General features: G+C 39.8%; 1 pseudogene; it reads left to right on the forward strand.

The window, feature by feature from the left end:
* The first annotated feature begins 1,009 nt into the window (after positions 1 to 1,009).
* The window catches only part of LOC116674492 (condensin-2 complex subunit D3-like), a 32,929-nt pseudogene continuing 20,423 nt past the window's right edge, over positions 1,010 to 13,515 (forward strand).

Below are 13,515 nucleotides of genomic sequence, written 5' to 3' on the forward strand. Positions count from 1 at the left end.
TCCCAAAAGGTGTTATTTTAGATTAGGTGTTATTTTAGACATAGATTGTTGCGTAAATGTCCGTCATCGTGAAGCGCGTATGAAGCGGTATTGAAATATCATGCATGATGATTCTTCATTTTATAGCTAAAACAGTATGATTTTACAGTTATATCATGTTTCTAGTGTGAAAATGTCGTTCACTTGGTGTTTACGTGGGTTAGACCACTGCCATACAAATAACTCAAATCACTAAACCACTCCAACCTGTATTCCTGGTGGGCACAAATATATTTTCATCTTTTCTAAAACGCTGCTTTCCATGTCCACCTACCAAAATTAGTGTATAACACAGATAGTTGTGCATTTACTTAAAATCCATAGAGTTATAGCCAGGTCCATATCCCATTATAGCCTGTTTGCTTTCAGAAGTGCAATATGAAAGTCTGGGATTTTGACTCAGGTTTCCATTCATAATTGTCATTTCAGCTGTCTTATTCAACAAACAATCAACTAAAGCAACAAAGACATATTATGATCATGTCTCCATGTCTAACAGACTCACAGCATCACAGTGCAGTACTAATTGGGAGTTCCATGTTTAGTGGGGATGTCCTCGTTGGACGGTTCCATCGCTTTACGCACGCATATGATCTCTAGGAATGTATGGCATCTTTAACACAAATAACTAGGCCTGCATGGGTGTACAAATATTTTGGCCTACTTGAGTGTTGCTTTCATCACTTTGATTACCATACCATTCAACATTTTCTCAACTGCACAATGTGACACAGTCGTGTACCGTCGTGCGTAACGTTCCGCATGGTTCGCTCCACCTGCAGCCGTCAGTCTATAAACTCCTGCAAAGCTCTTTAAGCTCCTTAGTTTATTCTGACTTCAGCAAAGATGAGTCACGGAGACCGTTACACCTCGTCGTCCTACCGGAAGATTTTCGGGGATTCTCCCAAGTTCCCCGTGGCTCCTCCCGCATGGGCAGCGCCTCTCACCGGGCTCCCCGGGGCTCCGGGCCATGGCTGGCTCCCGCAAATGCGGGTCCCCTGAGCCTGTACAGACGGATCGGCCGCTCCACTCTTACTCTCCGGTACCCAGTGACTCCCTTGACTTGACCCAGACCTCCGTGGTCAACAATGAATTCAAAGTTATTAGAACTACGAGAAGGAGCAGCTGCAGGTATGTGTGACGGGCTGAAACTAATTTCCTAAAAAAATTAACTTTTATAACACTCCTCCCAGATAATCCGGTGCACAATTCTGACTGATTCAATTCACACTCGTTCAGGTGTCCTTGGACTAAATCAGTTTAGATGAAAATAACTCATTCAGACTTTTATGAACCTTAAATAATGTCATTGTAATTGTTTTACTATGATGTAAGCAACAATTGTTTACAAATCTTGCAAAAGGTGGCCTGGCCCTTCTACCACTCAAAGATCATATCCTCCAGACACGTTTTAGTACTATATTGCAGGTTTTTTTGCCAATTGCTAAAACATAATTTTGCAAACATAGGCTCGTTTTATCAAAATACTTCAATAATTCACAAAAAACAACACACACAACTGCAAATACCTCATATATCCTGCAAAATGAAGCACTGCAACCCAAACTACATATATTATTATTAAAATCAATATACCAAATAGCACACACTTCATTAACATTACCAGAGTTCACCACCAACTACACACTCTCATCTTCAGTATGCTTTGCTATAATACTAAAATAGTTTGTAAAAACAATTCTAGAAAATTCTTCAGCTTGTTCACATGCACAGATATATTTGCAGATACACACACATGCTATTAAAACATTTATTATTTGAACTCTTTCATAGTGCTTCTTCCTAATTTAGAGGTAACAGTTAACCATTGAGGTGTTTGGCCAGGTGGCACATACAGTACACTGGCCAATCAGCTCATGTAGTGTCATTTTGAATGGCAGCGTTTTGAAATGGCAAAATGGGACTTTTGTCAGGTTGTTTTGTCTTATGCAGAAAACCGTGGTCAGTGCATAAAAAAATTGGATTTTGCATTTTGGATTGCAGAAAATGTGTTGAGAAGAGGTTTTGTTCTCTGTGTGCCAGTTTAACCCTTGTGTGTTCTCCTGTAAAAAAATTGAAAATCAGCACATTTGTTGATGCTTTTTATCAATTTTAAACTTTTTATCACGTTTTTGCCCCTTTTTTCAACACTTTTTTGAATGTCACTTTTTTTAACGGTTCAACATACGTAACACTAACTCTTTACTTTAGTTGTACAGTTATTTTTTAATCCCCAAAATAACATGATTGATTCCACAACGGTCTTTGGCAAGTATAAATCTCTACTTTCATTAATTTGAGGTGTTTTTATTCAGTTTATAGCATTTGAAAACACAATGAAGTGGTTTTGAAATAGTATTGAGTAAAAGTTGACATATCCAGTCTGTGATTATCCTCAACATCCATTCCTTTAATTTTAGTCTCAATAATTCTTATTTTCTGCTTTTCTAACTCAATCATTAGGTATAAATTCCTATAAATGAGGTTTATGACCATAAATTCAAAAAAAAACTGTAAAATTAAAGTTAATAAGTTAGTATTAGGTGAAAACATAAAAAAAAAAAGACAAATACTGAAAAAACACGTCAAAAGTGTGGAAAAAAAGGGACAAAAACGTAAGAAAAACTTAAAAACGATTAAAAGCATCAACAAAAGTGTTGATTTGACGGGTAAACAACACAAGGTTAAAGGTGAAGTGAATCCAGTGGTTTCCTGCCTGTCTCATTCCACCTCTATGGAGGATGGGTGATGATTAATACGTGTCTGTCCCGTTGCGTAGGGCCTGAACGACCCGCTTCGCCGTTCATTGATAAAGTGCGCCACCTGGAGCAGCAGAACAAGGTGCTGGAGGTGGAGCTGGTGGCGCTGCGGCAGAAGCAGGGCGAGCCGTCCGCGTGGCTCACCTCTACCAGCAGGAGCTGATAGAACTACGCTCGCAGGTGGATGAGCTGAGCCAGGACAAGAACCGCATCCTGATAGAAAGGAACAACATGGAGGACGAGCTGCAGGTAAACATAGGAGGGGAGGAAGGGGGTAACTGCTCCTTTAATTTTAAAGTGCTCATATTATGCTTTTGGCTTTTTCCCTTTCCTTTATTGTGTTATATATCTTTTTGTGCATGTTATAGGTTTACAGAGTGATAAAGCCAAAAGTCCCCCCCCCCCAAGGGGGCTCACCATCCAAACAGCTCTACTGTAGTCCAGCCTTTACTTCAGAGACAAAGGTTATAATGCTCGCCTGCCTGCTAGCATGGCACGCTTCATACTCTGCTCCTGACTGGCTAGTAGTCCTTACCTAGGTACTGTCAGGGCCCTCATACTCTGCTCCTGACTGGCTAGTAGTCCTTACCTAGGTACTGTCAGGGCCCTCATACTCTGCTCCTGACTGGCTAGTAGTCCTTACCTAGGTACTGTCAGGGCCCTCATACTCTGCTCCTGACTGGCTAGTAGTCCTTACCTAGGTACTGTCAGTAGTACAACAAAATATGATGTTTTTTGAAAATAAACCATGTCAACATATTCTGATATAACCTCTAAATACAATTATGAACCTGAAAATGTGCAAAATATAAGCATTTAAAGGTTGTCTCCATTGCTATACAAGCCTCAATTCTTTAGCCTCCTAATTGTGGATATATATATATATATATATTTTCATGTGTATACATACACTACATTTCTAACCCCATCTTTATCACCAAAGAGTATTATTCATGTGCAGTGATGAATAAAATGTCGGTCAACATTGAATGAATATATTATTAATGGTATTGTTAGTCTTGTAGAACCCAACCTATGGAGGGTTGGTAGTATGTTACACTTTTATTTAATATTTGGTAGCCCTAAAGTCGCATGTGGCCCCAGACTGGCCCCTCCACTTGAAATGGTCTAGGATGTAACAAGATTTTGTTTATATGTCCTGTATCTTATGAGTATTACTGCTGCAAAGCCCAATTTCCACAAGAAATCATTCATTATTTCTTCTTTCTCTTTGTGTCATCCAACATCCTTCCCATCCTCTCACGTCTGACCTCTCCTCTCATGTCTCACTTCAGAAGCTCAGTCTGAAGTATGATGTATGATGTATGTAAGTATGCAGATCTTTAGCAAGCTGCTTTCCTCTGATAAAAGTATTCAAAAGGATCTCATAAGACAGGTTCAGAAGAAAGATATTATTAGTGTTAATGCCTGCCAAAAACAGGGGTATTTCTAATCGGTGTTTCTGTTGTCCAGTCTCTGCGAAGGGTTTTCTACCAGCTTCTCTACGTGATCCTGATGATGAATAAAGGCAAACAGGGGAAGCCCTCCCTCCTCGTACCCAGCCAAGCCATCCTTTCACCAAAATGGACCAGGCCATCCATTTTGTTTGGTGAACATCTGTTTTGATCAACTAGACTTAGCTGTGAATATTTAATGTGGTGCATAGCAATGTTGCTGAAATTGGAACCAAGTGAAGATGTTGAAAATTGAATTGAATTTGATTGTTTTATAGTATCAAATCATAACGAGGTACAGTATCTCAAGCCACTTTACAGATAGAGAAGGTCTAAACCACAGTCTATAATTTACAAAGGGGGTTACAACCCCCTGTAGCAACTAAAGTCACAGGACTTCAAGGAAAAGGGCAAAACAATGTGGCACTAGATGAGAACTGGCTTACAATATTAATTAAGCAACTCCATCTCCTAATAATTCCTTTATTTCTGATGGAAGGATCCCTTCACATCAGGATTCATGTTGTTATGTATTGGATATGTTCTAGCCATTTAACTGTAGACAATGTTACAAGCAATATAAGACTTTGGACGTGATATGTGTTTGTGATTACAGTCATCTTGTAGATGAGCTGAAAGACCTGGCGCTGCCTTTCCTGCATATCCTCCTGCAGCATATCTGCTTCCAGGTAAATCCTCCTGCAAACACTCAGCAGTGATGCACTTCCTGTTTGTGTAAAGTTCCGAGAGTCTGTGTCAACTGCTTATCTCTTAAAGCTACGATAGCAGTCCCATCCATGGCTATTTACAGAAGTCTTTGCAGGTCACAGTTTGATGTGTGCTATGTACAGTCATGGACGAAATCATTGGCACCCCTGGAACCTTTCCAGAAAAGTGTTGCAATGACAAATGTTTGGTATACACATGTTTATTACCTATAAGTGCATTGGAACAGCACAAAAAAGCAGAAGAAAAAAGGCAAATTGACATCATTTTACACAAAACTCAAAAATTAGGTTGGACAAAATTGTTGGCACCCTCAACTTAATATTTGGTTACACACCCGTTGGAGAAAATAACTGAAACCAATCTCTTCCTAAACCATCAACAAGCTTCCTACACCTCTCAACTGGAGTTTTGGACCACTCTTCTTCTGAAAACTGCTCCAGGTCTCTCAGATTTGAAGGGTGCCTTCTCGCAACAGCAATTCTGAGATCTCTCCATAGATGTTCTATGGGATTTAGATCCGGACTAATGATGGCCACTTCAGAATTCTCCAGCGCTTTGTCTCCAACCATTTTTGGGTGCTTTTTGAGGTATGTTTTGGGTCATTGTCCTGCTGAAACACCCATGACCTCTAACGCAGACCCAGCTTTCTGACACTAGGCCCTGCATTATGGGCCAAAATCTTTTGATAATCTCCAGATTTTGTGATTCCTTGCACACAGTCAATGCACCCAGTGCCAGAAGCCGCAAAACAACCCAAAACATCCTTGAACCTCCACCATGTTTGACTGTAGGTACTGTGTTCTTTTCTTTGTAGGCCTCTTTTTCTTTTTCTTTTCTTCCTGTTTTCTTTAACCAGTAGAATGTCCTGCTTTGCCAAAAAGCTCTACCTTAGTCTCATCTGTCCACAAAACGTTCTCCCAGAAGGATTGAGGCTTACTCAGGTATTTTTGCAAACTGCAGTCTGGCTTTTTTATGCCTCTGTGTCAGAAGTGGGGTTCTCCTCGGTCTCCTACTATAGCGCTTCTTCTCATTCAGATGATGATGTATGGTTCGAGCTGACACTGATGCACCCTGAGTCTGCAGGACAGCCTGAATTTGCGTGGAAGTTGACTGAAGTTGTTTATCCACCATTCAAACTATCCTGCGTTGCATTCTTTCATCAATTTTTCTCTTCTGTCCTCGTCCAGGGAGATTTGTCACAGTTCCATGCGTTGTAAACGTCTTGATTATATTGCGCACAGTGGACAAAGGAACTTTAAGTTCTCTGGAGATTGACTTGTAACCTTGAGATTGTTGATATTTGTCGACAATTCTTGGCTCTTCTTTCTCTTCTCCATGCTTGGTGTGGCACACACAGGCACACAACACAAAGGTTGAGCCAACTTTTATACACTCTAATTGGCTTCAGTTTTGATTTCAATATTTCCAGCACCTGTTACTTGCCACAGGTGAGTTTAAATGAACATCACGTGCTTGAAATGAAATTATTTACCCACAGTTTTAATAGGGTGCCAATGATTTTGTCCAGTCCATTTTATGAGTTTTGTGTCAAATGATGTCAAATTTGCCCTTTTTCTGCTTTTTTGTGCTGTTCCAATGCACTTAAAGGTAACATGTGTGTACCAAAACATTTGTCATTACAACACTTTTCTGGAAGAAATGGTGCATTTTCTTGAAAAGTTCCAGGGGTGCCAATAATTCGTACATGACAGTACAGATGGTTTCCTGTTTTCCACTATGCTGATGCATCCGTATAGCTTATAGTGTTTCTGCTGTGGATGTTTAGATGGTGGAGAAGAGTGAGTTTCGAAGCCATGGAGCCCAGGCTGTGGGTATGCTGACGTCTCAGATGGCAAGTACAGACTATGCCTGCTTCATCAAGTGGCTGTTTAACTACTCCAGACACTCAAAGGTAACTAGTCCCATTGTCACCGCTACATGTTGATGTAGTCTGTATTTTCTATTTTTGTCATGGTTCACACTTCACACCCTTATATATGGTTACCGCAGGTTTTTGTACATGCTCTAGTTGATTAGGACCTCTTCCTTAATCTATAATGCAAACATGACAATGATATACAACACTGATTTTAAACCCAACTGTTTTAAGATACACTGCACAAATATATCTCAACGTATATATATATATCAATATCAAAAAGCACCGCCAAGGGCGCACAATATTTTTGGTTTCAATATTATAGATGTACATGAGCCCAGTTTGTCTAATTTGCACAGTTTGTCTGGGTTTTGTTGTCCGGTAATGACCAGACCGTTGCCTTTAACATAAAACAAAAACCTGGAGAGTTCCCTTACTTTCTACATTATAAGTATTGGATATACTGTATGTCAACTTCACCTTGTTTGTAATTTATCACATCATAGGAACAGACATTCAGATATAGGCGGCTAGCTACTTAATAGTTGTTTCTGATGTTGGTCAGAACAGTATTGTAGGGACTGTGGATTTGTGCATCCTGTCCAGATGCTCTCCAGCTAACGAGGGGTTATGGCTACAGTTTGATGTCACAGGTAATCCTGTAGAAGCCAAAGCTGAATAGAGGGGGCAGTTATAACACATCCAAGCAATCACAATCCCCACACATGGACCATAACCACATAAAGAGTAGAGGTCTGAAACTCCTTTGACTAGATCATGCTTTAAACAACAATCTAATAGGCCTACTGAATAAGTAAGCCAAAAAACCACAAGAAAAATACATATTAAAACAGGAGGCCACTGCGGGGAAAAAGAAAGGTGGCACCCAGGTCTACATTTCAGTCAGGGGTCATTACATCCTGTCAGTGGTATCTGGTGTATGTGTGTACAGTCTGTTTTGCTGCCTTATGTAGATGGTGTGCCGGCTGTTTTCCGTGGATGTGGTGATGGTTTTGCTGGAGCAGCCAGAGAGGAGGCCGGAAGAGTGTCTGGACCCAGAGCTCACCTGCTTCCTGCCACACAAGTTCTTGATCCAGAGCCTGCTGTTTGCTCGGCGGATGGACGACTCGCCCACTGTTCAAGGCCCGCCCTCGCCTGCCTGGCCCAGTGTCTGGAGCTGCCTTCTTTCAACGTCACGCGGGCTGTCCACAACCTCTTCTCTGCTAGTGAGAAAATGCACACAATGGAATTGTACAAACATCTGTATTGGAAAATAGACGTTTTTCTGTAAAGCTAGTGTTGATGTGATGAATTTGGGCTAATTTTGCATCTGAAACCAGTAGACCACTTTGTAAAGCTGACGTTTGAAAATACATAACTCTTTGAATTATTAGAGAATGTAATGGAAGTTTGCATATTTTAGAGCTGCTGTGTTTGCATCTTAAACTGTTTTTGTGGACACATTTCCACTAAAGTACTTGTTTACTTTCTCTGTTTAGCTGGAACCCAGACAGTACTGGAAGGTGAAATTACAGAAGGTACACTCTTGTTTCTTTATCACAGAGTTTACAGTTTGACAGTACAGTACGCTCTCTGGCATGTTTAGCGAGTAGGGCCAGGTGTCCCTAAAAAAATCGCAATACTAGTACCCTTAAAGTGGGATTGAGAATCAGCCATCTATTAACATCACAAGAGATTTTATTAAATACTGGATCCAAATTAACGTTAACTAGGTCTTTTAACTGGGGAGGGAATAAGATACCCAGATAAACAATACCTTGCTTTGGTCACTTCAGTTGCAAAACTCTTAAAAGAATTCTGCTGTGAATCATCGGCTCCTGGGTCTTTACCCACAGGCAGGCCCCCATTTAAGTGCCTTTATAAATGTTTGTAACCGTTTGATACCCTGGGCTGGTTCAGTCTTGTGCATGTTGTTTGAAAGGTGTTTTATAGATATGACTGTATGTTTCAGGAGGTTCCCAGAACAGTCAGAAAACCTACAGCACTCTGCCGTTCAGGACTGTGGAGATGAGCACCACTGACGTCTCCGACTGTGACGGTGAGACAAACCGACCTCAGCCACCATTCAAATGATTGTTAATTAAATGCGTTGAGTATTGGATGGCATTTCGTAAATACATGGGCAGGAATTGTTTAATAAGCTTGTGTAGGTATTTATACACTCAAAGTCTGACAAGAGGTGTGTTATTATATATTTTTGATGCAGCAAAAGAGAACCTGGCTCTTCTCCTGAAGCGTGTAAAAGATTTGAAGACTAACGTGAGAAAATCAGCATTGCAGGTATTGGAAACTGAGTTTTACCAGACGACTTCATGTTTCAAATCCGAATAATGATAAGTACAGTAACTGATACTTATGTCAGCAGTATATGAGTTTCACCCTAGCTTTCTGTGCAGTATACAAAGAGATGCCTAGATGATCTTTAACCTCTGTGCTCTGCCGTCCCTCCACAGGCCCTTGTGGGTCTCCTGAAACACAACGTAATCCCCATGAGCTGGGAGAACCTGGCTATACTGTCAGAGCGGTGCAGAGACCCAGCTGTTTCTGTGAAGAAGAAGGCCCTGCAGTGTATAGGAGAGCTGCTGACTGTAAGTCTCAACCAGCAGCTCTGAGACACAACATTTTGCACACTGATTACTTTTCCCAACAATCTAGTAACAAGAGAAGAAAACGTCTTACAGAATTTCCAATACACATTTAAAAAAAAGAAAATGTGTTGTTTTCTCTGACCACCAGGCTAAACCAGAGTGCAGTGTGGTGCAGAAGGCATGGCTTCAGGGCGTGGTGCCAGCTGTGGTAGACTCTGAAAACTCTGTGCAGGACAAGGCCCTGGAGGCTCTGGACCAAGTTCTGCTAAGCCAGGTCAAACCGTACTCTGCCAGTCGCCACCTGGATGCCAGTCAGAGGCTGACCTGGGACCTGCTAGCCCTGCTCTGTCATGACTGCCAGAACCTCAGGTTGGGAAAACTACAGTCATTCATTCATTTGTGTTATATACAAAATAAGAACAGGTCATGCAGAAGAAAAAAGCAGAAATGTGAAATACTAATACTTTGATTTTTGTATTTAGATTGAAATAGGGATGGGTGATATGGCCTTAAAATCCATATTGCAATATATATTGCAGCCTCTTGCGATAACAATATATGTCACGACCCATTTCAGACCAGGTTACATAAACCCTAAGGAAAGCCAAACTGCTAAATGTATTATTATTTTTTAAAGAGAAAGAAACGTAGTTTTGAGAACATTTACAGTATTCTGATAAACCTATTACATAATGTTGCAGATAACTAAAATTCAAGTACACTAGTTGCAGAGACTTTAACAAAGAAAAAGCTTAAAGTATTGGGTTTCTTTCCTTTAGTGTAAACCATTCTAAAAGGCACTACACTTTCAAAGATGCACAGGTACTTTAATACCGTAAAAACATATTTCAAACAAAGTTTCTTACCTGCAGCCTAGCACATTTCAGCACACTTGTGTACACACACACACACACACACAGCTGCCAAGTAATGCATGTTGATGCTATCGTAGGCCAATTTTGTATAGTTTATATTGCATATCGTTTATATTGCTCAAACTAGTCAAACCACAATGAAAACTGAATATTAGCACAAAACGTTTAGCAGTCATTTCAATCATTCCTCACTTCTTTACTGACCTTCAAATCGTGTCATTGCTGGGGAAACGATCACACCCCCACTGCTGTTGCTACTTGCTACTATTGTTTTTTTGTCCTTGGTCTGCAGCCGGTATTTCAGCAGGGCCTTCACCGTCTGGTCCAAAGAGAACAAGTTCACACAGACTTTCATCACTAACCTGATCTCACACACTGACGCCGATCACGCCGCCGGGGCCTGGTTGCTGCTCTCCAAGGTTGTTGCTTCGTCCCCCAGACTGCCCTATGGGAAGATCCTGGATGCCTGGGACAGCATGGTCAGGTGAGAGGGACACACAATACATATTGACATTTACATTGAGGTCATGTTTTATCTTCAGATATGAATTCAGCGTTACCTAGATGATTTTTAATCATTTTCGTTTGCTCTTAGTTCAAAGGATGTAAATGTGACAACCTGCTGTCATATCCTGTGTTTGATGGGAGACATCGCCAAACATTTGAACAAAGATACCAAGAGCAGAATAGTTAGTAAGTAAATCAAGTGTGGGATGATGGGAAAATTTACAGGATGAGTCTGGAATTGTCACAATCTCTCAAATTCAAAGTTTTTATTGCCATGAAAGTTTCAAGCACATCTGAGCCAGTCCCTCACATTGTAGTCACAGCTTTGCTATTCAGAAATGAACTGAACCGCTTCGCTCTGCTGTTGTTGAAGCTGCCTGTGAAAATCCTAGTTCATACAGTCTATGGTGAAAACCCAGTAAAGCGCAGTGAGACAAAATTTATGTTGTTTATTCAAAGTGTGCGGCGACTGGTGACGACTGCCCCCACTTCCTGGTCATTTCCAACCAATCACATAATTCGTCATGCTCCTCCTGGTAGTGACCCACGTCATGCTCAATTCACATTAAAATCAACCCTGATTCAACCCATCTCACAACCTGGGTTGTGAAGCTGAGTTCTCAACCTGGGTTATATCCTGGTTGAGCCGTTGGTGGGAAAGTGGTATAAGCTGAGTAAATCAACGAGGGGTAACCCATTCAAACACGCAGTCTTCCCTGGTTCAATCCTGGTTGAGGCCTGGGGGTGAAAGGGGTATTAGTAATGTAAAGAGCCTTGTGCAGGAGATCACAGTGGATGAATGGGTCAAACACACTGTCACTCCCATGAAAAACCTATCTTTACATTTAGTTGACTTTACATTACATTTAGTAGGTTTTACTGTCTCGTAGCTACACCGCACCTGTCCCCCCTCACCTTCTACCTGCCTGCGCAGTGCCGCTGCACAGGAGGAGAGAGCAGAGAGGGGAGGGGCTGCTCGCAGGACAACACTGCCATCTTTTCTACAGAAAGTCACCAGATTTGTCACTTTTGTGAAAAAAAAGTCGCTTTGGGGGTTTAGTTTAGTTTAATAGTTTATTTGAACATAAAAAAACAACAACATTAAAATAAAAGATTTATATACATGCATTCCTGCATACATATATAATTAAAATGACATAATTAAGGTAAAATAAGGTCATGTACTTTTTAGCACAGTCTTGCAATATTGAAAGTCATTCAAACGCAACAAAATTTTTTCCATGTTCAAAAGGAGTAGGAAGAAGTTGATAAACAACTTATCAGGTCCGACCCCCTTTCTCTACTTTTATCCTTTAGTAAATCTTATTCTTCAGTTATTTACACATTATTATTTACACATCCTAGACACAGATGCATACATACACAAACACTTATAAACCCTCTTTTTTATTATATATATTAAATATATTAATATATAGACATACCAGCATATAAATGCCAAGAAACCATACAGTCTACTACAATACCATCACTTCAAGTCCTTTTCGTATCCCTTTAATATATTCATTTTAAATAATCTCTTGAAATTACTCATTGTTATAGATGATTTCATCTCTTCACTGCAGCTGTTCCATAAAGTAACTCCTTTAGTTGAGATGCAGTGATATTTAGCATTAGTTCTTATAGGTTTTGTTTTATATACATATATTCCTCTTAAATGATGTTTGCTCTCTCTTATTTGGAACAACCCTTGGACACTGTTTGACAGCTGATGATTATTTATTTTGTACATAATTTGTGCAGTTTTAAAGTCAACAATATCTCTGAATTTTAGTGCTTTTAATTTAATAAACAGTGGATTAGTTGGTGCTCTATAAGTGGTTTTATTTACAATTCTTAAGGCTCTCTTTTGAAGAATGAATATAGGTTCAGTGTTGGTTTTGTAAGTGTTTCCCCATATCTCCAAACAATAAGTAATGTATGGAAGTATGAAGGAACAATACAGCATATATAATGAGCGCTGGTTTAATAAATAATTGGTTTTATACAGTATAGCAATTGATTTAGATATTTTACCATTAATATAGCGTATATGTGGCTTCCAACATAATTTTTCGTCGATTATGACGCCCAGAAATTTAAGTTCTTTTACTCTTTCAATTTCAATATCATTTATCATAAGTTTTTTGTGTAAGGTTGTGTTACGATTACCAAAAATTATAAATTTAGTTTTACTTAAGTTTAATGTTAGTTTATTAGCATAAAACCAGCTCTTCATCTTTTTTAATTCATTTTCTGCTGAATCCAAGAGTTGTTCCAAATTTTCCCCAGAACAGATTAAATTAGTATCATCAGCAAATAAAATGGTTGTCAGTGTTTTGACACCTCCCATATATTATTTATATACAAGTTAAACAACAATGGCCCCAACACTGACCCCTGGGGGACCCCACAGGTGATTTTCTTTATCTTTGATTTATGGTTTTGCAATTCAACATATTGTGTTCTGTTCTGTAAGTAGCTATTAACCATGAAAGTGCAGTCCCCCTAATTCCATATTTGCGTAATTTCATGATCAGTAAATTGTGGTCTACTGTATCAAATGCCTTCTTAAGATCCAAGAATATCCCCACTGCATATTTGTTTTGTTCTATTGCTGTTGATATTTCTTCTACAAACTGTATAATTGCGTGTGAAGTTGTC

The sequence above is a fragment of the Etheostoma spectabile genome, unplaced genomic scaffold (assembly GCF_008692095.1).
Source record: "Etheostoma spectabile isolate EspeVRDwgs_2016 unplaced genomic scaffold, UIUC_Espe_1.0 scaffold00000379, whole genome shotgun sequence".
NCBI lineage: Eukaryota > Metazoa > Chordata > Actinopteri > Perciformes > Percidae > Etheostoma > Etheostoma spectabile.